Source organism: Balaenoptera borealis (genome assembly GCF_965194805.1).
Source record: "Balaenoptera borealis genome assembly, chromosome: 20".
In the NCBI taxonomy this organism is placed as follows: Eukaryota; Metazoa; Chordata; class Mammalia; order Artiodactyla; family Balaenopteridae; genus Balaenoptera; species Balaenoptera borealis.
The window spans coordinates 44322528-44339957 of record NC_138879.1 but is presented as its reverse complement, the minus strand read 5'-3'; the positions used below and the strand labels follow the sequence as shown (position 1 = coordinate 44339957).

Here is a 17430-nt window from a genome sequence, read left to right as displayed (position 1 = left end):
CTAAATGCCACTGAATTGTTCATTTTTACATGTTTAATTTTATGTTTTGTGAATTTCATCTACAAAAAAAAGAAAGAGTTCTTTCCCCTAGGGAAGTTTAATTCAAATACCTCTCTATGCTTTGGGCTTTTCTGATTGTTGTCATGGCAATTGTCAGCTGTCATGGCACTGGTGGGTGTGTCATTTAGTTAATGTATTACAATGAGCTTATAACGAGGCTCAAGGTCTACTGGAAGTCAAATCTTGTGCCACCTTGGGCCTAGATGGTTATAACTGGTTCTTGTTTTTTAATCTTTGCAGCTTCCTCCTGAAACTTAGATAAGAGCTGTTGGTTTCCATTTGAGGACACGGCAGGGGTAGGACTCTGGGGCTACAGCCTTGGTAACAATTCTACTTAGAACCAAAGAAAGGCCAGCTATTACTTTATTCATCAATAGAGGTTGGTTTGTTCATAAATAAGGGTTGACCACGCCCCACCCCGGTAAGCAGTCTGGAAGTGGGGTGTTGCTGGTGGCCCAGCGGCCCCAGAGTGCAAGGGTGGAAGGCTCTGATTCCCTCGGCCTTTCACTCCAAGTGCCAAGGTGACAGATCCAGCCACTGCAGCCACGTCGGAAGAAGAAAGGTGCAGTCCTGGGACCATGAAGGCTGAAGCTTTCCAGAAACCCTAGTGGACCTATGCTTATTCAACACTGGCCAGAGCTGTCTTGTAGCTTCCAAGTGCAAGGGAGGAGAGAAGGTGTGTTTTCAATGAAGGAGTAAACCAAGGAAAGAGAAAGTTGGAAGGGCTTTGGGTCCAACCTACAGAGTGTCCGCCATAGGCTCCAAGTGGGAAACACACACAGAGCTGTGGGAGCAGAAGAGAACACACCTAACTCTGCAAAGGTGATGAGGGTGATAGAAAAAGACTTCTGAGGCTGGAAACCCAGCCTCGGTTGACTCGATGGATGGAGAGCTCCCCACATGGATGCTGAGGGTGTCGTAGGCAGAGCTAACCACAGATAGCACAGGGCCAGGCTCAGGAAATTAGGCCCAGCAGGTAGGAAGGGGCCAGATGCTAATGAGTTTGATTTTCATTGGTTATGAAATCATCTGAGGGCTTCCAATGTAGATTTCAGGGCATCCCCAGATCTACCTAATCAGAACCTCCAGGGGATGCCCGGTAAGTTTGGGAAAGCTGGCTCCAGTCTCGACCAGGGGTTTCAAAGTGTAGGTGCTGCCTAAAGCCACCCACAGCAACCCCCCATCGCCCCCCCGCCACCGCCCGCCCTACACACACACAAGGCATCAGAATGGCAGTCCGTCTGGTGAGGGAGCTGCTTGATGAGGGGATGGTCACTGAGTCACTGCTCTCCTGTCAGTTTGGCGGGGCCAGGAATGAAGGTGGACCAGTTCTGCAGGTGGGGTGAAAACAAAACCTGGAAAACAGCAACAGAGAGTTATCCAAGTTCTTTCTGAATGTGACTGAGGCCATTCCTGAACCGTCCCAGCCAGGGGCCCTCCTTCCCAGGGAGCCAGAGGGAACTGGCAGAAAGATGAGTCATCAGTCTCTGGCTGGGGTTTCCAGTGGGGCTCACCCACCCTCAGGGCTTCCCCACCACCCCTCCCTCTTTAAACTCTAACTCCTCACCTCCCCCACTGCGGAGTTAGCCTGGGGAAGATGGTTCAACAATAACCACTGGGCTGGAGGGAAGGAAGGAGGGAGAGGACCCAGATGCTGGTGCTTTACCCCCTGGGCTAATTCGGAATTAACCTGCTATCAGCAACACTAGTTTTGCAGGTAAAGCACCATTTGTCTTGAGTTAGATATATATCCCAAATAAATCTCAGTGACCTCTGGGACTCTGGGCTGGCACTGGTATTGGTAGCTAGAGAAGACATAGGAGAAAACCACAGCGCCAGTTTATAGTGTGTAGTGCTGGCCCTCAGAATGGGAGGTCGGTCACCTGCCCATCTCCCCTTTTATTTCATCAACAAACAATCCTTTGAGAACTTGCCATCTGCAAGAGGCTGTGACGGCCCTGAGGCCCCAGGAAGAAAGGCAAGCCCTTCAGTTTGGAGCAGAGGAGACAATAAAGGTGTGATAAATAAATAAGTAAAAGAGACTTCCCTGGTGGCGCAGTGGTTAAGAATCTGCCTGCCAATGCAGGGGACAGGGGTTCTATCCCTGGTCCAGGAAGATTCCACATGCCGCAGAGCAACGATCCCTGGTTCAGGAAGATTCCACATGCCGCAGAGCAACTAAGCCCACGTGCTGCAACTACTGAGCCTGTGTGCTGCAACTACTGAAGCCTGCATGCCTAGAGCCTGTGCTCTGCAACAAGAGAAAGCCCAACGCAGTCAAAAAAAATAAAAAATAAAAAATAAGTAAGCAAAGAGCTGTGACAACACAACACTGGGGCCATCAAGGAGGGGCATTAACCTGGAATAGAATAGGGGCAGGGGGTGGGGTGCAGGCAAGGAGGTCTGAGCCAGTCTTGAAAAGTCAGCTCTAGTTGACCAGCCAAAAGGAAGTTTTCTCTTCCCCCAGAGGGATCACATGGGGAGTTCAGGGATAAAACAGGTGGTGTTTACAGACTTTTCTTCTCCCACCTTCACCCCGCACCCAACCCCAGAAACTTCACTTCCATCCCCAGTTAGACTAACTTTTAGTACTTTGTGATCCAGACAATGAGCAGAAAAGGTCCAAAGGGGAAAGTGTTTACTGAGGGTGGGGTGGGGGGAAGAGTGAGTCAGTCTTCTGATAAAGAGTGGAATGGGGAAGAGGGAGGGAGGCGGGTGTCATTACTGGCTGTTGAACTGCTTCTGGAACTGGGCCCTGCTGTACAGTTAAATCAGTGGGCTTGGAGGTGGCTTTCCCTCAAATCTTGGCATCTAGAGCCCTATGGCTCTGCTCCGCCCATCAGCCACGCTAAATCGCAGTAGCCACCCATTCATTCACTCATTCATTGAGGCAGAAGATACAGCCATGGGCAAAAGAAAACCTCTGACCTTATGGACTTCTGTCCCAGTGGGGAGACAGGCGAAGAACAATCAAACCAGTAAGGGGTAAAGAGCAGCAAGAAAGGGAGGGGGAAAGGGAGAGGGAGAGGAGGTATACTAGTTTACTGTGTTGGGGGAAGGCCTCCTCTGTAATAAGGTGACAGGTGGGCAGAGACCTGAAGGAGTGATGGAGGAAGGAGCCGTGTAGATAGATATCTGGGGGAATCACATTCCAGGTGGAGAGAGCAGCACCTGCAAATGTCCTGAGGCCCGACTGCGGGGGGAACCCCAAGGTTGCCAGTGCTGCTGAAACAGGATGAGCAAAGCAGGGAATTCCTTGTAAGAGAAGAGGCCCAGAAGGAGTTTAAGAGCACCAGCTTTGCAGTCATGCATGCCTGGGACCTGCTATTTAGTAGCTGTCTACAATTAGGCAAATTGCCTGATTCTCTCTATGGCTCATTCTCCTTGTCTATAAAATGGAAGGAACAGTGTTATTGCCCTTATGGTGTTCCTGTTACTGAACCATACTTGGGTCTGCTTGCCCAAAGCGCAGCAAAGCCAATGCACTGACACTGGGTTGTGGTGAAGGAAAGTACAGTGTTTATTGCATGGCGCCAAGCAAAGAGAACGATGTTCAAAAGACCCGAACTCCCCAGTGGCTTTCAGGGAAGGGGTTTTAAAGACAGTGTGACAGAATGCATCACAGGATGCGTGATCAGCTCATGGACAGTTCTCTGATTGGTTGATGGTGAGGTAACAGGGTGATGTTTCAGGAATCTCAACTGTCAGCCTTCTGGTTTGGGGTCTACATTCTGGTGGCCAGCATACAGTTAACTTCCTCCACTTGATGGGGGGTTCAGTATCTTTAAGACAACTCAAGGACATGGCTCAGATTATTATCTATAGCCTTTGAGGAGGAAGCAAAGGTCCTTGACTTTGTTTTTATGGCTAAACTATTATTATTTTGTCTTGCTTGACTGTTTTCCTTTGATTCTGCATGTTCTGACTTCTCTGATTAAATTTGCTCTTTAGAACTTCAAGAAGGCCTAGGAGGCTAAATCTTTTCCATCAGCAAGAGGCGGGGGACAAGGGGGGGGGGGGAAGGTCTGTCCCCGGGAAGGCCCCACAGGGTCCTGCTCAGTTTCATTCCACATACTTTTATTATAAGTACAATGTGTACATGTTCATTATTTACTTTAACATTTTCCCAAAGAGATTTTTCCAACAACATATGCTAAAGTTTTTTCTTTTTGCCAGTTATTTTAATTTGAATTTTATTTTATTTATTTATTTTATACAGCAGGTTCTTTTTTTTAAACATCTTTATTGAAGTATAATTACTTTACAATGGTGTGTTAGTTTCTGCTTTATAACAAAGTGAATCAGTTATACATATACATATGTTCCCATATCTCTTCCCTCTTGCATCTCCCTCCCTCCCACCCTCCCCATCCCACCCCTCTAGGTGGTCACAAAGCACCGAGCTGATCTCCCTGTGCTATGTGGCTGCTTCCCACTAGCTATCTATTTTACATTTGGTAGTGTATATATGTCCATGACACTCTCTCACCCTGTCACATCTTACCCCTCCCCCTCCCCATATCCTCAAGTCCATTCTCTAGTAGGTCTGTGTCTTTATTTCCGTCTTGCCACTAGGTTCTTCATGGCCTTTTTTTTTTTTTTTCCCCTGAGATTCCATATATATGTGTTAGCATACTGTATTTGTTTTTCTCTTTCTGACTTACTTCACTCTGTATGACAGACTCTAACTCCATCCACCTCATTACAAATACCTCCATTTCATTTCTTTTTATGGCTGAGTAATGTTCCATTGTATTTTTTTTTTAAAGATTTAATTTTATTTTTGGCTGCGTTGGGTCTTCATTGCTGCGTGCAGGCTTTCTCTGGTTGTGGCGAGTGGGGGCTACTCTTCATTGCAGTGCGTGGGCTTCTCATTGCAGTGGCTTCTCTTGTTGTGGAGCACGGGCTCTAGGCATGTGGGGTTCAGTAGTTGTGGCACACGGCCTCAGTAGTTGTGACTCGCGGGCTCTAGAGCACAGGCTCAGTAGTTGTGGCTCGCGGGCTCTAGAGTGCAGGCTTAGTAGTTGCGGCGCGCGGGCTAAGTTGCTCCGCGGCATGTGGGATCTTCCCGGACCAGGGCTCGAACCCGTGTCCTCTGCATTGGCAGGCGGATTCTCAACCACTGCACCACCAGGGAAGTCCCGGCATGTTCTTATTAGTTATCCAATTTTTTTTTAATTGTAGAAAAATATACATAACATAAAATTGACCATCTTAACCACTTTTAAATTTGCAGTTCAGGAGTATATTCACGTGTTGGGCAGCCATCACCACCATCCACCCCCACAACTACTGTCATCTTGTAAAACTGAAACTCTCCATCCATTAAACTGTAACTCTATATACCCCCCTCCTCCCAGCCCCTGGCTACTACCATTCTACTTTCGATCTCTATGAATTTAACTACCCTAAGTATCTCATATAAATGGAATTATATGGTATTTGTCCTTTCATGACTGGCTTATTACACTTTTTTTTTTTTTTGGCCAAGCCACAAGGCATGTGGGATCTTAGTTCCCTGACCAGGGATGGAACCCGTGCCCCCCAGCAATGGAAGCGCAGTGTCTTAACCACTGGACCACCAAGGAAGTCCCTGGCTTATTTCACTTCGCGTAATGTCCTCCAATTTCATCCATGTTGTAGCATGTGTCAGAAATTCCCTCCTTTTCAAGGCTGAATAATATTCCATTGTATGTCTATACCACATTTTGTTTATCTATTCATCCGTAGATGAGCACACTTTGGCTATTGTGAAGCATGCTGCTGTGAACGTGGGTGTACAAATATCTCTTCAAGACCCTGTTTTCAATTCTTTCAAGTATATACCCCCAAGAGGAATTGCCAGATCATATGGTAGTTCTATTTTTAATTTTTTGAGGAACCTCCCTACTGTTTTCTGCAACATCTGCACCCTTTTACAGTCCCACCAAAAGTGCACAAGGGGTCCAATTTCTCCGCATCCTCACCAACACTTGTTATTTTCTGGGATTTTTTGGATAGTTCACATCCTACTGGGTGTGAAGTATCTTTTCTTAGTTTTATAAAAACATTTTAAATCACATGACAACTGCGTGTCTCCCATGCTGTGTTTGAGGTACGTGGGCATCACATACCAGCAATCACAAATTACTCTCACTGCTTCCCCCATTCCTCAAGGCGGGGGCTTGCCATCGTTACTCCGGAGCTCTGGTACAGGCACCAAAAGCAAGGCCAGAGGAGCATAGAGCTTGGCTGGGTCTCAGCAAGACAGTTGCCAGAGTCAGGGTCAGGATTCAGTTATCTTCAGACGGAAGCAGAACATTTCTCTTTGAATCAGTACTTCCTCCCACTTTCTTTTCATTTTGAGCAAACAGAAACCCTAAAATTTAAAACCCTTTCCAAGGAGTTCTGAGCTACGGTCAATGTAAGGAAGCAACTGTCTTGCTTTTAATCTTCAGTTTTGAACCTGAGTCACTGGGAGGTCCCTCGGCTATTGGTCCTTGGAATGGTCTCTGGAATGTGGGCAGATTGTAGCAGGTTCTGTCTCTGCCCATCCCTGTTTGACCCTGTCTCTGCCAGGCGTTGCAAACCCACACCATACCTGGTCTGGAGGGTTCTGTGTAATCACGCCCCCTGCTCACCCTCTCTCAACTTCTCAGGAACCCACACCCTGCCCTGGCCCTGCTCACTGCACTGCTTGTACACTTCACCCTAGAAGCCCGGCACGACACAGCTTCTCTCTCCTCGGGACATACCCTGGGCTCCCTGCTCTTCTTGGGCCCCTGCTCTTGGCTCTCCTCGTAACACAGTGCATCCTCCGTGGCTGGCCCACGGGTCTATGACGGTGGGAGAGACGGGCACAGGCCTCACCCTGGAAAAGCCTGGCATAGCGGGAGAAAAACAGTAATGACAATCAGCAAACTGAGTGCTGCATTAAGGAAAAACTAAGTGCTGCATTAGATAAAAAATAAAGGCCCAGAGGCCAAAGGTGGAGAATCGGGAGGAAGAGCTTGCCACCGAGCCGGGAGCTGGAGGTCCATCGCAAACGTCGCCCTTGCAGGTGAGGCTTGGGAGGGGGAAATGTCCCTGTCCATAGGGAGAAGGTCTCCGACTGTTGCTGATGGGCCGGCAGGAGGTGTGATGGGCATTGGGCATCCAGTTGCCTCTGCTGGACTTCAGAGGTGCCCAAGACGGGGGTGGTGGTGCCAGTCGACAGGCCAGGTGGCCAGGTCAGGGTCTGTTAGCTGCGATGGCTGCATCACACAGCAGACATTGAACCTAGTCTGGGATAGTCAAGATAAAAGGTTTAGAAAAAGACATGGTTAAAAAAAAGAAAAAGAAAAATGAAAAAACATTAAAAAAAAAAAAAACAAGAAAAGAAAAAGGCATGTGATTTTCTTCCTTGTTTGTTTTTTACTAAAAACAGTAACTCCTCACCAATAACGTATGATAGCAATAGCTCTCTCCTAGTGATCACGTGGTAGGTGGCAGATGCTTTACTAAATTCTTAACATGCATTATCTCATTTAATCCTCGGAACAATCTTAGGAGGCTTTATCACTATCTTCACTTTATAGATAAGTCTACTGAGGAGTTTATCTCTAGGGAGGTTAAGTAACTTTAACAAGGTTCAAACGTAGATCTGTTTTACCCAGAGCTCAAATCTTTAACCACCTAATTCTGCCTAAGTATAGGCATTTTCTTTAAACAGCTGGGATGGGTTTGACCTGGCCGCAGGGCTTTCTTTAACTCCCAACTCCTTCACCTCAATTCATATTTAAACCAGTCCTCCAGTTTCTGCCTAAAAAAGCAATGCTTATCATATTTAAATATTTATTAGAAGTCTCCATCTCTGTAATGGTGTATTTCCCGAATAATTTTTCTGATGGGGTCCAACCCCACTGTGAGAATTTTTCAGATTTTAACTATGAGAGGTGATGGCTGCATTAACTAATCTTATTGTGGTAATCATTTCTCACAATATACATATATCAGTTCATTAAGTGGTACATCTTAAACTTACACAATGTTATCTGTCAATTATATCTCAATAAAGCTGGGGAAAAAAAGAAAGAATTTTGGGGAATTCCCTGGTGGTCCAGTAGTTAGGACGCAGCGCTTTCACTGCTGAGGTCGTGGGTTGGATCCCTGGTGGGGGAACTAATATCCCACAAACTCCGTGGCCAAAAAAAACACAAAAAAACAAAAAAAAAAATGGAAGAGTTGTGCTGAGGTAAATATTTTTCAAAGTAAATAGGTCATTAAGTAGGGTTAGGAATCCTTTGTTATAAAGAAAGATTTTTGATGAATGGAATTTTCTGTAGCAAGCTTACTATTTATATTAACTCTAAGTATACCTTTGTATCACCTCTGTCAGGCAATTTACCTTTGCTCACCCTTTGGGAAATGGTTTTACATTTGATAAAGAGGCCCAAAGCAGACAATGCATCTCTGCTTTAATCCTTTAAGAAAAATACCTGCCTTTATGTCTGGCCCAACCTTAAAAATCGGTAAATAACAGAGAATAGGGACTCCGTAAAACTATTTACACTGGTAACTGGGATTAATGTAGACCTCAGAGCTTTTAGTGACTTCTTCTGACCTCTCCTGGACACATTTGGGATTGCATGGCTCTCAGGTCCTTTAAAGCAACCAGCAAAATTAGAATTAAAGAGTTGAAGTATAAAGTGTTTCATCTAAATCCCTCATTTTTTGAGATAAAGAAAGTAAGGAGGGACTTCCCTGTTGGTGCAGTGGTTAAGAATCCATCTGCCAATGCAGGGGACACAGGTTTGAGCCCTGGTCCGGGAAGATCCTACATGCCACGGAACAACTAAGCCCGTGTGCTACAACTACTGAGCCTGAGCTCTAGAGCCCGCGAGCCGCAACTACTGAGCCCGTGCACCACAACTACTGAAGCCCATGCGCCTAGAGCCCATGCTCCGCAACAAGAGAAGCCACCGCAATGAGAAGCCCGCGCACCACAATGAAGAGTAGCCCCCGCTCGCCATAACTAGAGAAAGCCTACGTGCAACAATGAAGGCCCAAAGCAGCCAAAAATAAATAAATTAATTAATTAGTTAATTTTTTAAAAAAAAGGTAAGGTGCAATGAGTTTATGTGACTTATCCAAGGTCATTCAGTTACATGGTGGCATATGCAGGACTAGCACCTAGATATGTATTATCTCATTTAATGATAAAACACTGATGTGCAAATAGTGGTGAACTCCATTGGGATGAATACTCTTTAGATTATCTACAGAGAACCATCATTATTAGAAATGGGAACAACCGGCATAGACAAAGTGGTTGATAACCAAGAATTAAAAATTAGGATTGTTGGGACTTCCTTGGTGGACCAGTGGGTAAGACTCTGCGCTCCCAGTGCAGGGGGCCTGGGTTTGATTCCTGGTCGGGGAACTAGATCCCGCATGCATGCCACAACTAAGAAGTCCGCATGCCACAGCAGAGATCCTGCATGCTGCAACTAAGACCTGGTGCAGCCAAAATAATAAAAAGATAAATAAATTTTTTTTTAATTGCGATTGTTTGAGGAAGGTCATAATTGTTTGAGGAAGGTCATGTCCCATATCCTATAATCCCACAATTATCTTCAGTTACTATTTGATGATATATGTAGAGTAACAGAGAAGGTTTCAGAGAATTCATTTTCACAAAAAGCTCTTTTTAGTTGCAAATTCCTCTTCTTGATTATGGTTTATTAAAATTAGTTTGCTTTCCCAGAGGAAATTTTAACTGACTATAGGGAAAGAAAACTGCCCAGGGTTAAAAGGATTGCTCTTTTTAAGAAATGACTCTGCTAGTGTCCCTGCAAAGGCATTTGGGACCCAAAAGAGGTGTCCAGAGGTTTCTGGTGCTTCTTCGGCCATGAGTTCCAGGTCTCCCCTTTGAGGCATATCTGGATTAGAAAGCTGAATGACCACGAATATAGAGTCAACTTATTCCACATTTTAAAAGATCCAGATGCATAGTATTATCTAGATGAGTAGAATATCATATTTGAAAGAATAAAAGCTTTGGAGCCATGCAGTTAGTGGCTACTTACTAGCTGTGTGAGCTTAGGTAGATTACTTAACCTCTCTGAGCCTCAGTGTCCTCAGCTATAGAATAAGACTCAGAAATGGTACCTCCCCAGAGAGTTGTTTGAGAGTAAACCAGACTGTGTGTGCAAATTCTTAGTACACAACCTGGTACAACAGGCCAAGGGGAGGGATAGTGTTGAGTTTCTCACATGATCCTAAATACACCAAATATTTTTTAAATTTTATTTTATTGAAGAATAGTTGATTTACAATGTTGTGTTAATTTCTGTTGTACAGCAAAGTGAATCAGTTATACACATACATACATTCTTTTTCATATTCTTTTCCATTATGGTTTTTGTCTTTTTGTTTTTTATAAATTTATTTATTTATTTATTTATTTTTGGCTGCATTGGGTCTTCGTTGCAGTACATGGGCTTCTCATTGCGGTGGCTTCTCTTGTTGCAGAGCATGGGCTCTATGCACGTGGGCTTCAGTAGGTGTGGCTCTCAGGCTCAGTAGTTGTGGCTCGCGGGCTCTAGAGCGCAGTCTCAGTAGTTGTGGCGCACAGGCTTAGTTACTCCACGGCATGTGGGATCTTCCCGGCCCAGGGCTTGAACCCCTGTCCCCTGCATTGGCAGGCGGATTCTTAACCACTGTGCCACCAGGGAAGTCCTCCATTATGGTTTATCACAGGATATTGAATATAGTTCCCTGCGCTATACAGTAGGATCTTATTGTTTATCCATTCTATATATAATAGTTTGCATCTGCTAATCCCAAACTCCCAATCTATCCCTCCCCCACCCTTGGCAACCACAAGTCTGTTCTCTATATCTGCGAGTCTGTTTCTGTTTCATAGATAAGTTCATTTGTGTCATATTTTAAATATTTATTTATTTATTTATTTATTTATTTTGGCTGCACCAGGTCTTAGTTGCAGCATGTGAACTCTTAGTTGCGGCATGCATGCAGGATCTAGTTCCCCGACCAGGGATAGAACCCGGGCCCCCTGTATTGGGAGCGTAGAGTCTTACCCACTGGACCACCAGGAAGTCTCATGTGTCATATTTTAGATTCCACATATAAGTGATTTCATATGGTATTTGTCTTTTTCTGACTGACTTCATTTAGTATGATATTCTCTAGGTCCATCAATGTTGCTGTAAATGGCATTATTTCATTATTTTTTATGGCTGAGTAGTATTCCATTGTATATATGTACCACATCTTTTTTTTTTAAGTATTTATTTAGTTAGTTAGTTAGGCTGCTCTGGGTCTTAGCTGCAGCTTGCAGACTCTTAGTTGTGGCACGCAGACTTCTTAGTTGCGGCATGCAGACTTCTTAGTTGCGGCATGTGGACTCTTAGTTGTGGCATGCAACTTAGGGGCTCTAGTTCCCTGACCAGGGATTGAACCTGTGCCCCCTGCATTGGGAGCTCAGAGTCTTACCCACTGGACCCACAGGGAAGTCCCTGTACCACATCTTCTTTATCCATTCATCTGTCAGTAGGCATTTAGGTTGCTTCCATGTCTTGGCTGTTGTAAATAGTGCTGCTGTGAACACTGGGGTGCACGTATCTTTTCAAATTATAGTTTTGTTGGGATATATGCCCAGGAGTGGGACTGCTGGATCATTCTATTTTTAGCTTTTTGAGGAACCTCCATACTGTTCTCCATAGTGACTGCACCAACTTACATTCCCACCAACAGTGTAGAAGGGTTCCCTTTTCTCCACACCCTCTCCAGTATTGTAGACTTTTTAACAATGGCCCTTCTGACTAGTGTGAGGTGGTACCTCACTGCAGTTTTGATTTGCATTTCTCTAATAATTAATTAGTGATGTTGAGCATTTTTTCATGTGCCCGTTGGCCATCTGTATGTTTTCTTTAGATAAATGTCTGTTAGGTCTTCTGCCCATTTTTCTTTTCTTTTTTTTTTTTTCCAGCACCACATGGCATGTGGGATCTTAGTTCCCTGACCAGGGATTGAACCTGTGTCTTCTGCAGTGGAAGTGTGCAGTCCTAACCACTGGACTGCCAGGGAATTCCCATTCTGCCCATGTTTTTCTTTTTTCTTTTTTTTTTTTCACTGTTTTGATATTTTTCTATACATGTATGAATATGTACTTTATATATTTGAGATCACATTATACAGACTACTTTTAAACTTAATTTTCACTTAATAGTTTTCCCATGTAAGACATTTCTAAAAACTTTATAGTATTTCTATCTTTGGTCTGGGACTCATTTTACCAATTTCTATCATTGATTAGTTAGTTATGTTTTCTGGCTTTTCCTATTATAAACAACATTGAAATGAATTGGGTTGTTTGTTTTTTTGTTGTTGAGTTGTATGAGCTGTTTGTATATTTTGGAAATGAAGCCCTTGTCAGTCACATCATTTGCAAATATTTTTCTCCCAGTCCGTAGTTTGCCTTTTCATTTTGTTTATGATTTCCTTTGCTGTACAAAAGCTTGTACATTTGATCAGGTCTCGTTTGTTTATTTTTGCTTTTATTTCTATTGCCTTAGGAGACTGACCTAAGAAAACATTGGTACAATTTATGTCAGAGAATGTTTTGCCTGTGTTCTCTTCTAGGAGATTTATGGTATCATGTCTTTAAGTCTTTAAGCCATTTTGCATTTATTTTTGTGTATGGTATGAGGGTGTGTTCTAACTTCATTGATTTACATATGGCAGTCCAGCTTTCCCAGCACCACTTGCTGAAGAGACTGTCTTTTTTCCATTGTAAATACAGAAGATCTTAATGGTGAAAGTTATACTCGTTTTGTTATACCCACAAAACTACTAATTTATGCATTTATCATGAAGGAAGTTTCAATTCTATCCCTCAAAGACCTAATAAAATCATCTAAAATGGACAAGACTTATGTTCACAAAGGCTTTCAAAAGAGTAGTACGACATCCCCATTCTAATACTTTTTTGCTGTTTGCTTTTTGTGATTTTGTTTTGTTTTCTCCACAATAAAGAGTGCTCTTAAAACTTGGCAGTTAAATTGACTGACTGTGTATGTGTGTGTGTGTGTGTGTGTGTGTGTGTGTGTGTGTGAGTGTGTGTGTTTAAACATTTCATAAGCATGTGCTTAGCACATTTCTTCAAGAGGAAGCAAATCTTTGTCAATGAGAAACTGAAGGCATGATGCCTCCCTGAGTTAATGAAGTCAACCCAGCCTGTCTTTTGTTGCAATGAGAGACCGGAAGTGTAATCCTTTCCCATTATATTAGAGCAGAAGTCACAGTGGGGTGCTACTGAGAAAGAGCTAAGGGGACAGGATCCTGGAGTTTTGAAATTCTTTAGCCAGAGCAGTGCTGCATTGATCAGTTTTGTGATTTATCTGCTCCCCTCAGGAAGATTTTGTTTACGCACAATTTTTTTTTTTTTTTTTTTTTGTGGCTGAAAAATATTTGAACAATAGAACACAGATCTAGTCCCATTTCCTAATTTTACACATGAGGAAACTGAGGCTTGTGGAAGTGAAATGACTTACCACTAAGTTAGAAATAGAGCCAAAAATAGTGCCCAGGATGTGTATTGGTCAGAGGTCGTGGTTGTCCATTATAGAAGCCAATTCTGGATAACTCAAGCAAAGGCTCACAGGGGCTGTCAGAATTCATGAGACTCTGAGAGTTAGACTTGGAAATATCAGCAAGCAAGAGCCCTCTGGAGGGCCAAGAAGCTGGACAGTGTTCACAGAAAGTCCAGAAATTGTTTCATAACCAGGGGAGCCTGTTCAAAATATTGATGCCTCTTCCGCCTTGACTGCAATGGATGGCACCAACCTTTCTTTCTATCATGTCATTTTTTTAAAAATTTATTTTATTTTATTATTATTATTATTTTTTGGCTGTGTTGGGTCTTTGTTGCTCCGCACGGGCTTTCTCTACCTGCGGTGCGGGGGCTACTCTTCGTTGAGGTGAGCAGGCTTCTCATTGTGGTGGCTTCTCTTGTTGCGGAGCACGGGCTCTAGACTCATGGGCTTCATTAGTTGCAGCACGGGGGCTCAGTAGTTGTGGCTCACGGGCTCTAGAGCGCAGGCTCAGTAGTTGTGGTGCACAGACTTAGTTGCTCCGTGGCATGTGGGATCTTCCCAGACCAGGGCTCGAACCCATGTCCGCTGCATTGGCAGGCGGATTCTTAACCACTGTGCCACCAGGGAAGCCCAGTATCATGTCATTTGCTCAAGATTCAGAGTCCTCGGAGAAAGTACCTGGTTAACTGAGCTGAAGCCATGCATTCTTGCTGCAGCTGAACTTGAGCCAGGAGAGGCAGATCTGGCCCCTTGAGTTCCCATAGGAGAGTAGCACCGCAATGACCCATGCACAATCAGGGAGGGAAAATGCCCCAGAAGGAAATTTTGGATACGGTTTAGTGGGAATGGATGTGGGCAGCCCATGGGGCAACCACAGGGAGCCTGGTGGCATACAGCGGATTCTGACCACATAGATAAATTGCGCCAAACAGGAAGTGACACAGCAGGGAGGAAAGGATCCTTGTTGATGTTTAACCTGACTCTGACCTTTCCCAGGGTGAGCCTCTTTCCTGCCGTTACATCCTTGGTACAGTTGGGAAAACTCCACCAACTTATCACCGACATGAAACTAGTTATTTAATAATCCTGTACCCATTGCTGAACAATGGCTCTTTTAGAAAATTATTTCTTAAAATGTAGGTCTACGTCCAAGGTTAGGATAAAGAGCTGGTCGGGTCTTTAGGGAAGTAATGATGGTCTATCAGTCCAGAGAAACAAAACCAGTAGGTTGTGTATATACAGGCAGACCTCAGAGATTTTGAGAGTTCTGTTCTAGACCACCAAAATAAAGTGAATATTGCAATAAAGTGAGTCACATGAATTTTTTGGTTTCCCAGTGCATATAAAAGTTATGTTTGCACTGTACTGTAGTCTATTAAGTGTGCTATAGCATTATGTCTTAAAAAAAGCGATGTAGAGACCTTAGCTTAAAAATACTTTATTAGGGGCTTCCCTGGTGGCGCAGTGGTCAAGAATCCACCTGCCGATGCAGGGGACACGGGTTCGAGCCCTGGCCGGGGAAGATCCCACATGCCACAGAGCAACTAAGCCTGTGTGCCACAACTACTGAGCCCATGCGCTGCAACTACTGAAGCTCATACGCCTAGATCCCGTGCTCTGCAACAAGAGAAGCCACCGCAATGAGAAGCCCGCGCACCACATGAAGAGTAGCTGCCGCTCGCTGCAACTAGAGAAAGCCAGCGCACAGCAACGAAGACCCAACACAGCCAAAAATTTTTTTTTAATAAATAAATAATTAATTAATTTTAAAAAATCTTATTAAAAAATACTTTATTGGGACTTTCCTGGTGGTCCAGTGGTTAAGACTCCGTGCTCTCAACGTGGGGGACCCTGGTTTAATCCCTGGTCAGGCAACTAGAGCCCGCATGCATGCTGCAACTAAAGATCCTGCGTGCCACAACTAAGACCTGGCGCAGCCAAATAAACAGATAAATATTTTTTTAAAAATAAAAATACGTTATTGCTAAAACACGCGAACCATCCTCTGAGCCTTCAGCAAGTCGTAGTCCTTTGTTTGTTTTGTTCTGCTTTTTTACTGAAGTATAGTTGATTTACAATGTTTCAAATGTCTAGCAAAGTGATTCATTTATATGTATACATAAACATATATACATGTGTATATGTATATATTCCAGCGAATTGTAATCTTTTTGCTGGTGGAGGGTCTTGCCTTGATATTGGTGGCTGTAGCAATTTCTTAAAATAAGACAACAATGAAGTTTGCTCTATGGATTGACTCTTCCTTTCATGAACGATTTCTCTGTAACATGAAATACAATTTGATAGCATTTTACCCACCATAGAACTTCTTTCAGAATTGGAGTCAGTCCTCTCAAACCCTGCTGCTGCTTACAAATTTTACATAGTATTCTAAATCCTTTGTTGTCATGTCAACAATCTTCACAGCATCTTCCCAGGAGTAAATTCCATCTCAAGAAATCAGTTTCCTTACACGCAGCTGCAGAGCAGCATACTCATTACTCCTTGTGGAATGCGTTGCTACAAACCTTCAATTTGTAAAAAGTGGCAATATCTGCGAGGCGCCATAAAGTGAAGTACAATAAAACAAGGTATGCTGTATATGGAGAGAGGGATGTACTTTCAGGAACTGGCGCACTTGATTGTGGAGGCTGGTGAGTTCAAAATCTGCAGGGTAGGCGGGAGGCTGGAGACCCAGGGAAGCATTGCAGCTTGAGCCCAATGTGGTCTGCTGGCAGAATTTCCTCTTCTTCTGGAGAAGTTGGTCTTTGTTCTTTCTTTTTTTAAAAAAATTAATTAATTTTATTTTTACTTATTTTTGGCTGTGTTGGGTCATCCTTACTGTGCGCGGGCTTTCTCTAGTAGTGGCGAGCTGGGGCTACTCTTCGTTGCGGAGCGCAGGCTTCTCATTAGGGTGGCTTCTCTTGTTGCGGAGCACGGTCTCTAGGTGCACGGGCTTCAGTAGTTGTGGCTCGCGGGCTCTAGAGCGCAGGCTTAGTAGTTGTGGCGCACGGGCTTTGTTGCTCTGCGGCACATGGGATCTTCCCGGACCAGAGCTCGAACCCGTGTCCCCTGCATTGGCAGGTGGATTCTTAACCAGTGTGCCACGAGGGAAGCCCGAGTTGGTCTTTTTTCTATCAAGGGCTTCAACTGGTTGGATGAGGCCCACCCACATCATGGTCATCTGCTTTATTCGAAGTCTACTACTTTAAATGTTAATCTCTTCCTAAAAATACCTTCACAGAAACATCTAGAATGTTTGACCAATATCTGGGTACCATGACCTAACCAAGTTGACACATGAAATTGACCATCACACATCTCAGAAAAGGAGCTGGGAAGGTTTAAAGGACTTTACAGCCAGCTGTAGGCACAGTTGACCTTGGGCAGCCACTTTCCTCTTTGGGTTTCAGTGTCCTTATTTGTAAGGTGAGGGGCTTGAGTTGGGTGGTCTCTAACGGCTTGGGGGTAAAATAGAAAGGTGAGTATAAACACTGAATTTGTCCCCTCCCAGATTCTCATGGGGAATTTCCAACAGAGTTTTAAATGGTGAGAACTTGCTTCAGACGTGGAGACCAGGTAGAGTGCTATTTATGGGTATCCTACCCAGCCCCCATTCCCTCCTTCCCAGCAGCACCCCAGCTTTTATTCAGGTTCCCATCTTCCCTCACATAGCTGTGTGCTTCCAGAAGAACTGACCTCGGGCTTCCCTGGTGGCGCAATGGTTGAGAATCTGCCCGCCAATGCAGGGGACACGGGTTCGAGCCCTGGTCTGGGCAGATCCCACACGCCG

At 44.3% G+C, this 17430-nt stretch overlaps 2 long non-coding RNA genes across 3 annotated transcripts in view; both read left to right on the top strand.

Annotated features, from left to right (window-relative positions):
• The window catches only part of LOC309618078, an 81607-nt gene that overhangs the window by 43270 nt on the left and 20907 nt on the right, over positions 1–17430 (top strand). The window lies entirely within an intron of this gene.
• Positions 1294–2364, top strand: LOC309618079. Its single transcript, XR_014238309.1, has 2 exons — positions 1294–2155; positions 2196–2364. It is a non-coding gene; the product is annotated as an uncharacterized lncRNA (long non-coding RNA).